General features: G+C 35.7%; 1 protein-coding gene across 3 annotated transcripts in view; it reads left to right on the top strand.

Annotated features, from left to right (window-relative positions):
• The first annotated feature begins 5,017 nt into the window (after positions 1-5,017).
• Positions 5,018-9,849, top strand: part of LOC137627542 (alpha-1,6-mannosyl-glycoprotein 2-beta-N-acetylglucosaminyltransferase-like) — a 28,050-nt gene continuing 23,218 nt past the window's right edge. Inside the window, exon 1 of one of the 3 annotated variants that reach the window (XM_068358635.1) lies at positions 5,018-5,119. The gene's annotated coding sequence lies outside the window, so the exon portion shown is untranslated. Of the gene's footprint in view, positions 5,120-5,146; positions 5,518-9,849 lie in introns of those variants that run through there. The other 2 variants (XM_068358637.1, XM_068358636.1) reach the window with 2 other exon arrangements.

Here is a 9,849-nt window from a genome sequence, read left to right as displayed (position 1 = left end):
AGGCTGGGGTTCGAGTCCTGTTCAAACTCGTTAGTGCCATTAGTGTCTGCAACTTTGGTATCCTTGTGAGCTAAGGTTGTGGGGTTTTGGGGAGCCTATAGGTCTATCTGCTGAGTCATCAGCAGCCACTGCCTTGGTCCTCCCTGGTCCTAGCTTGGGTGGAGAGGAGGCTTGGGCATTGTCCTGATTGCTGGGGCAATGTCACTGTCCCTTGCCTCTGCCATTCATGAGCGACCTTTAAACCCCACTATTTCAGAGGTCGCCAACTTGCAACACTGTCTAGATTGAAAACGTTTGCAATTGTAGAGAAATATGGACATCAACAAAATTTTGGAGGTATATAATCAAAATAACCGAATAGTAGTGTACCTATATAACTTTAAGGATATGTCACAATAATCACAGGTGTTACTGGCGCCCATTGAATCGAGTCGTAACCCTTTAGTGGCGTCACGAAGCAAAATATTGATGAGGTTTTCTATTTACGAACGCATGGAACTAATTTAAAACCCCGCTAATTCATAAAAATATACTTCCTTTGTGTAGAAAGCCCACATGCTAATAATTTAAAACGATTGAAGAGGATAAGCATTTTTTTTGCATTAGTAAATAAAATGAAAAAAAAATATTTATAGGCCTATATAGCTGCCTTTGATTATAACCGGAACTCAAATTTTATTGTCTTCAGTTGGACTGCGTCTATGACCGAATTTGTGTTGATGCCATAAAACTAATAGCCGCATATTTGTTTATTTTACATCTGTTAGTTTTATTAATTGTGACGTCTACTACAAGTTTGGTGAGTTTTTATTTGACTGGCCCTCCTTCCGAGCGTTTAACAAACTAGTGTTTATTTTCAAACGTAAACTAAGTGTACACTTTAATTTCATTTTGTTTTATTGTATTTCTTTTGAGAGAGAGAGAGAGAGAGAGAGAGAGAGAGAGAGAGAGAGAGAGAGAGAGAGAGAGAGAGAGAGAGAGAGAGAGAGAGAGAGAGAGAGAGAGGGGCTTTTCCGTACAGTTTTTTCTTTACATGATCAATAACAAGATTCGTAACAACACTATATATACTGTACATAATACATCTGTTCTCGCCAAAGAGATTTTGAATCAGTTCCCTGTATTTGTCCACGATGACTAGAACAGGCGGAAAAGTATAATTTGTAGTGGCGCCGGCTTTCATGAATAACTCTGCTCACGTAAACGATAAAAAAAAGCAGACGGGTTAGCGGCAACTTGCGTTCCCTATCACAGCCATTGCTGTATCAGGATAACTCTATTAATCCTGTATTTAACCCAAGAGGGCGGTTAATACATCTTGGTATTAACCTATGACAGGATCCCCGAGGCTTCGACCATTTTTTGGGCCCCTCAAATGAAGAAAATAGTCCATAGTTTTCACACTTAACACTAAAAGAAGAAGAAGAAGAAAATATGCATAGGTTCCTGCTCATCCTGGGCTCCAAGGCTTCAGGCTAATCAACCTCATGTTTCGAATTTGCTATCTGAAAATGTTAGATCCGTAAATCATATGGTTAAATTCTCTAAATATTTTTTTATATGCTTTATGGAATGCCAGTTGTGGCGGTAAACCCACACCTGCCACTGTTATTTCCTGTTTTAGATACAGTTTTTGTTGTTAGATCAAGTTGTAGATATCTAAAACTCTTGCGATGATTGGTAGCTTGTATATATATATATATATATATATATATATATATATATATATATATATATATATATATATATATATATATATATAAAACGAAGTTCATTTTTATGTCCTGAGTACTGATACGAACCTATCTTAATAGTTTATTTGTTGCTTACATATAATTTATTTTCCGTTCCCTTTCCTCGCTGGGCTACTTTCCCTGTTAGACCCCTTGGGCTAGTAGCATTCTGATTTTTTCAACCAGAGTTGTAGCTTAGTTCATAATAATAATAATAATAATAATAATAATAATAATAATCACCAGATGCAATATTTTATCATGTCTTATGGAATTACTAGGTTGTATCATTTTGTAATTGTTATAACTGAAAATTTTCTAGGTTCCCGGTGCGTTACACAAATTCCCACTGTCTGTGTGTCTGTATAGATTGCCTTACCTTGTGTAAGACCCGGGGTCTTGCCTTTGGGCAGCCCAGAAAAGAATGTAATTTGAATTGGAGAGCGTTATATATGTATAAATGAACTTGTAAAGTAAATAGGGTAAGAGTAATTAATGTTAGAGGTAAGGGATTCAATTAGAAAGTGATTTTATTACTTTAAAGTTTAATAGTTCAATCTACGTTAGATTTAGATAGCCGAAGCTAATTGATGTAAGGCCCAAAAGTAGTAGTAGTTTCAAGTGAGCTGCTTATCCTCATTCAGCAGCCTGGGATTTGGATGGCTGACCCCCAACTGGGTGTAGCATGCGGTGATGATGTGTAACTTGAATTGGTGTTCGATTGGTCTAGCCAGGACTAGATGATTCGGCATTTAAAGACGATGGGTTGATGGAAAGATAGATTTTATGACCATCTTTGACTTTGTATTATATTATAAACCAAAAAGATATAAAAACAATGGAGATTAAAATTTTCGAAAGAAGATGTTTTCAACTCGCAAGTTTGTAATAATAATATTAATTAGAGTTTATAAAAAAAATATTATAGTCTCTTTTTTGCAATTTCAAACAGTTGATTGGTGTACAGCTGGCTCCCACAAACGTGTGGTTGTAAGTTCCAATTATATATGATATAGGAAGCACGTTTGTTCTCTGTAATCATAGGAAATGAAATGGAACTCAAGAGAGATTATCCAACTATTGAAAAAGTCATTTAAAATAAAAATGGATGAATATTTCCATTTTATTTCCTATTACAGATCGTAGCGTTAATATCTTGACACCGGTATTCGATTGGATTATCCTGTACATTCAGATCTTTTCAGTTTTGACGAGTCCGAATATATATTTATGTATTTAGGTCTGATAGTAATTTAAAAAGTTGACGAAATTTACATATTCTACCTCTATCGTCACAGACAGACACACACACACACACACACACATATATATATATATATATATATATATATATATATATATATATACACACATATATATATACATATACATATATATATATATATATATATATATATATATATATATATATATATATATATATATATATAACACACACACACACATACATACATATATATATATATATATATATATATATATATATATATATATATATATATATATGAATGGGGAATAACTTAACAACTTAAGGTTTGCAGTTGACATAGTTATGTTTAGTGAGACATGGGAGGAATTGCAAAAGACGATAGAAGATTTGAATAGAGAAAGCAGAAATGTAGGACTGAAAATGAATGTAAGTAAAGCTAAACGTTTAATGAAAATATAGAGACAACAAATTAAGGGTTATGGACGAACCTTTAGAGATTATTAATGAATATACGTACTTAGGACAGACAGTAAATGTTTTCTCTGGACACGAGACCAAAATTAAAAGAAGGATAAACATGGAATGGAGAGCTTTTAGCAAAGAGATTGAGATTATGAAAGATAAAATAACAATTTCTCTAAAAAGAAAAGTATTCAATCAGATGGTCTTACCGTTTTTAACTTATGCATCAGAAACTTGGAGCCTTATTAAAGCCTTAGAACGTAAGCTAGTTACAACTCAGAGGTCTATGGAAGGAATAATGATGGGAATCACACCAAAGAGACAAAGAAAGCAACATGGATACGAGAACAAATTAAAGTAGAGGATATTCTAAGAACATGTAAGAAAAAGAAATGGACTTGGGTAGGACATGTAATAAGAATGATAGATAATAGATGGACATTAAGAATAACAGAATGGGTCCCCAGAGATTGCAAAAGAAGCAGAGAAAAGAAGAGAAGACGATGGATTGACGAACTAAAAAAGTTTGCGTGAGTGGACTGGCATAGAAAGACCATAAACAAACGCGAGTGGAAGGACATGTGTGAGGACTTTGTTCTGCAGTGGACTAGTAACGGATGGTATATATATATATATATATATATATATATATATATATATATATATATATATATATCATCTCCTACACCTGTTGATGCAAAGGGTTTCTGTTAGACTTCGCCAGTCGTCTCTTTCCTGAGCTATCAAATCAATACTTCTCCATTCATCACCTGTTTCACACTTCATAATCTTCAGCCATGGAGACCTGGGTCTTCCAACTCTTCTAGTGCCTTGTGGAGCCCAGTTGACAGTTTTGTGAAGTAATCTCTCTTGGGGAGTGCGAAGAGGATGCCCAAACCATCTCCATCTAACCCTCACCAAGATCTCATCCACATATGGCATTTAAGTAATCCCTCTTATAGTTTCATTTCTAAAACTGTCCTGCCATTCAACTCCAAATATTCTTCTGAGGGCTTTGTTCTCAAATCTTCAAAATCTGTTGGATATTGTTTCATTGTCATACCATGACTCATGTCCATACAATAACACCGATCTCACTAAACAGATGTATAGCCTTATTTTTATATGTAATTTCAGGCGATTTGATTTCCAAATTTTACTTAACCTAGCCATTGTCTAATTTGCTTTTTTTCGATCTGTCATTAAACCTAAATTCTGAAGACTGTATTAGAGATCATAGTTCCTAAATATTTAAATGATTCCACCTTATTAATCCTTTCTCCTTCCAATGATATTTCATCTTCCATTACATATTCCGTTCTCATTATTTTTGACTTCTATTTATTTTGAGGCCAAACTCGTGTTACATTTCATGCATTCTGGTAAGCAAGCTTTGCAAGTCCTGTGGTGTTCTGCTAATAAGGACAGCGTCATTAGCATACTTTATGTCAGCTAATTTCCTGTTACCAATCCAGTCCAATCCTTCTCCACCATCACCAACTGTTCTATGCATTACAAAATCCATGAGGAGGACAAACAACACTGCGTGTTGTTCCTCATCCCTTGACACTCTTCGATCAGGCCGCACCTGTTTGAATGAAGCAAGTGTTTAGTTAAGGTATCCTGACTTATGGTTAGTTTCAACTTGCGCTATTCAGAGTGTGGCTGGTGTCGAGAGAAGGATGGAACACGGGTAATACGATAAGAGACTTGTGTGTGTGTGTGTGTAGATTGCCTTACCATATGTAAGACACGGGCTCTTGCCGCTGGGCAGCCCGTAAACCAAAGAGACCGTTATTTTCCTCTTTCGTTTTGTTCATCGGCTGGAAAATTGTTATTACTGCAGTTATTATGTGATTGTGTTGTCATGCTTGGAGAGTGATTTTTGAAATTCAAGGAAAAGTTGCGCTAGAGAAAGTGCTTACACTGCTATATTTTTTCTTTCTTGCTTTCCTGCCTGAAGCAGTCACGGGATAAGGTTCGGTGAGGAAAATATTACAATTTTCAATAAGCAATAATATTCAAGACTAACATAAATCACGAAAATTGTAAACTGTAACTTGCATCAAAAGGACCCATTTTTTGAAATAGGTGAGAACGGTAGAGGAAACATCAATTTTTTTTTCTAATAAGTATTATGTAATGATTGAAGTTGTTCATTAGTTGCTTTGAAATTCCGTTGTCCTAAGAAATCATCTTTATTTTTCATTGTTATTGTGTTTCTGTTCATCAAAGAGAGTGGAATTGGACAAAAGATTGTCGTCATAGGTCTTTTGAAAGAACCAAAGAGGAAATAAATTTACCTAAATTCTTAATACATTATTAAATATGGATTTACCTGGCTGATTGGTATTATTATTTTTAATATTATCAAAAGCCAAGCTACAACCCTAGTTGGGAAAGCAAGATGGTGTAAGCCCAAGGGCTCCAACAGGGGAAATAGCCCAGTGAGGAAAGGAAATAAGGAAATAAATAAGCTACAAGAGAAGTAATAGATAATGAAAATAAAATATTATTTTTAATATCAAAAGCCAAGCTACAACCCTAGTTGGGAAAGCAAGATGGTGTAAGCCCAAGGGCTCCAACAGGGAAAATAGCCCAGCGAGGAAAAGAAATAAGGAAATAGATTAGCTACAAGAGAAGTAATAGATAATGAAAATAAAATATTTTAATAACAGTAACAACATTTAATTAGATCTTTTATATATAAACTATAAAAACTTCAAATTTTTTATCAATATCAGCTAAGCTACAACCCTAGTTGGAAAGGCAAGATGCTATAAGCACATAGGCTCCAACAGGGAAAAATAGCCCAGCGAGGAGAGGAAGCGAGGAAATAAATAAACGATATAAGAAGTAATGAACAATTGAAATAAAATATTTCAAAATTATGTGATGCATCAAACATTGGTTTAGGAACAGTCCTAGAAACCGATTACATTCGCTTCTAGGGTATTGAACAAGACAGGAAGAAATTACTCTCAAATAGGAAAGGAAGGTATAACATTAGTTTATCTCTTTTATGTTGGAGTGTTTTTTCTGGATGAAACACGAGAAAATTTACGGCCTGCTTTATGAGGAAGAGTCCGTGCTAGCAAGAAAGTCAACTTAAGCTAAAAGAAAATGTTAGAGAATTATTTTGTTTCACACAGGTGTTGTAGAATTAGATTAGCTCCATATGGGTGTTGTAGAATTAGATTAGCTCCATATGGGTGTTGTAGAATTAGATTAGCTCCATATGGGTGTTGTAAAATTAGATTAGCTCCATATGGGTGTTGTAGAATTAGATTAGCTTCATATGGGTGTTGTAGAATTAGATTAGCTTCATATGGGTGTTGTAGAATTAGATTAGCTCCATATGGGTGCTGTAGGATTAGACTAGCTCCATATGGGTGTTGTAGAATTAGATTAGCTTCATATGGATGTTGTAGAATTAGATTAGCTCCATATGGGTGTTGTAGAATTAGATTAGCTCCATATGGGTGCTGTAGGATTAGACTAGCTCCATATGGGTGTTGTAGAATTAGATTAGCTTCATATGGGTGTTGTAGAATTAGATTAGCTCCGTTGAGATACTACCGCTAGAGTTTTACTGGGTCCTTTGACTGGTAGAACAGTACTACATTAGATCCTTCTCTCTGGTTACGGTTCATTTTCTTCTTGTCTACACATACACCGAATAGTCTGGCATATTCTTTACATAAGCTCCTCTGTCCTCATGCACCTGACAACAGTGATATTACCAAACAGTTCTTTTCTCCAGGAGTTAGCTACTGCACTGTAATTGTTCAGTGGCTACTTTCCTCATGGTAAGGGTAGAAGAGACTCTTCAGCTAGGGTAAGCAGCTCTTCTAGGAGAAGGACACTCCAAAATCAAACCATTGTTCTCTAGTCTTGGGTAGTGCCATAGCCTCTGTACCATGGTCTTCCACTGTCTTGGGCTAGAGTTCTCTTGCTTGAGGGTACACTTGGGCACACTATTCTATTTAATTATATTCCTCATATTTTGTCAAAGTTTTTATAGTTTATATATGAAATATTTATTTTAACGTTGTTACTCTTCTTAGAATATTCTATTTGAATTACTTCTCTTATTTCCTGTTTTACGTTCCTCATTGGGCTATTTTCCCTGTTGGTGCCCCTGGGTTTATAGCATCCTGCTTTTCCAACCAGGGTTGTAACTTGGCAAGTAATAATAATAATAATAGATTAGTGCCACAAAGGTGTTGAATTAGATTAGCTCCTCATGAGAGTGGTCCAGAATGGGAGTAAACTCCACTTGAAGAGTGTTGCAGTGTTGGAACTCTTCTTAAGAGATAATGTTGGGAGACAAAGTTCATAAGGGCACTCACTATAGAAGGTTTAGGGAGCAGCAGAAAACATTTTGAGATAAGTTTTTCGTATTATTATTATTATTATTATTATTATTATTATTATTATTATTATTATTTTAATTATTATCATTATTATCATTATTACTATTATTATAACTATTATTATTATCGTTATTATTATTATTATTATTATTATTATTATTAAGATCTTTATTATTATTATATTATTATTATTATTATTATCATTATTATTATTATTATAACTATTATTATTATCGTTATTATTATTATTATTGTTATTATTATTATTATTATTATTATTATTATTAAGATTTTTATTATTATTATTATATTATTATTATTATTATCATTATTATTATTATTATTATTATTATTATCATTAACCAAGCTACAACCCGAGGTGGAAAATCAAAATGCTACAAGCCCAAGGGCTTCAACTGGAAAAGTACCCCAGTAAGGAATGGTAATAAGGCCATGAATAAACTAGATACTAAATACGTATCACACAGGTAAACTGCAGGAATTACCAAAAGGGTCTTCGTAACAGTCCTTTTGGTCCAAGTGTGCACACACTTTTTAGTCTTTTACACACACACACACACACACACACACACACACACACACACACACACACACACACAGATTGCCCGGACCGTCTTTCCAGACGGGGTCTCTTTGGCAGTCAGTCATAGCCTCGAATATTTAGTCTTCGTCCTAACTTCCATTCTCGCTTCTTTCCTTCCATTTAATTGACCAACTTCGTAATGCAAGTTTTCCTTAGCTGTCGAATGGCCTTGCTGGTCCTATTCCCAGCCATTGCCCAAGTTCTATGGAATAAATGGAATCTCTGACTTGAGTTTTATAGGTTTATAAAACATTATAAAACAGGAGTAATTATTCCTCTAAGGATATTCTAGACACGTTTAAAGGTTTAAAGGCCGCTCATGAATGGCAGAGATAAGGGAAAGTGACATTGCCCTATCGAGCAGGACAGTGCCCTAGAGACTGACCATATATACATATGATCAGCGCCTAAGCCCCCTCTCCACCCAAACTAGGACCAAGGAAGGCCAGGCAATGGCTGCTAATGACTCGGCTGATAGATCTATAGGCTCCCCCAAACCCCCACCCATCCTTAGCTTACAAGGATACAAGGATGGTGAGGTTGCAGCGACGAAAGGAATTAAGGAGTTTGAGCGGAACTCGAACCCCAGTCTGGCGTTCACCAGTCAAGAGACTTTACTACATCGGCCACCACAACCCTTAAAGTCGTAAAGTCTTATTGGTCTCAGCTCCCTTTCTTGACGTGGTGAAAGTCTGTGTATCGCCATGGTCAGTAAAGCTATACTAGTCAGGGACACCCATACTAGGTTGGTTTGCTTTGAGTAAACCACCATCACTAATCTGCAGTGGCCAGCGTGGTGATAAAAACTGGCCAAGCCCCAGACATGAATCAGGACATGTTTGAGGCCTTTGTCCTGCAGTGGACTAGAAAAGGCTGTTATTGTTGTTCTTGTCGCAGCTAAGTCTCTTCAGCTTCCAATTTTATGATCTAGTTTGAAGTAAGGGAATTGTAAAAATGAAGATTTTCCTATAAACGACTACATTTGGGATACTTCCCATCTGCTTAGAAATTAACCCCAATAGCTCATAATAGTTAATTTCAGTTAAAACAGTTCCATGGCTCTATAATTGGCCCGTTTCGAATCAAGGGAACCAAGAAAAAAAAACCGGATTTTGACATAAAAATCTATTTTTGGGCGAGATAGCCATGTCGTCCTGATGAAAGTTCTTCATTGATAATCTGATTCATTAGGCTAGTTTCTGTTTGGATTAGATGGAAACTCCATATTTTATGTGTTAACAAGTTTCTGAGTCGTCTTTATCACCGTTATCCCTACATTAAGGGGTCGGTTGCCATCCTCTGCCACCAACCGTCTTCGCTCCATATCATCCTTCGCCTCATTCTCTGCCTCCCGCTCGATCTCCCCTCCCTGCTAACAGGTTTCTCTCTAGACTTCATCCCCCCCTCCCCACAGGTGCACTAACCACACCAACCTCAGTCATG

The sequence above is a fragment of the Palaemon carinicauda genome, chromosome 35 (genome assembly GCF_036898095.1).
Source record: "Palaemon carinicauda isolate YSFRI2023 chromosome 35, ASM3689809v2, whole genome shotgun sequence".
In the NCBI taxonomy this organism is placed as follows: domain Eukaryota; kingdom Metazoa; phylum Arthropoda; class Malacostraca; order Decapoda; family Palaemonidae; genus Palaemon; species Palaemon carinicauda.
The sequence above is the reverse complement of the archived record's forward strand: the minus strand, read 5'-3'. Positions and strand labels throughout refer to the sequence as shown.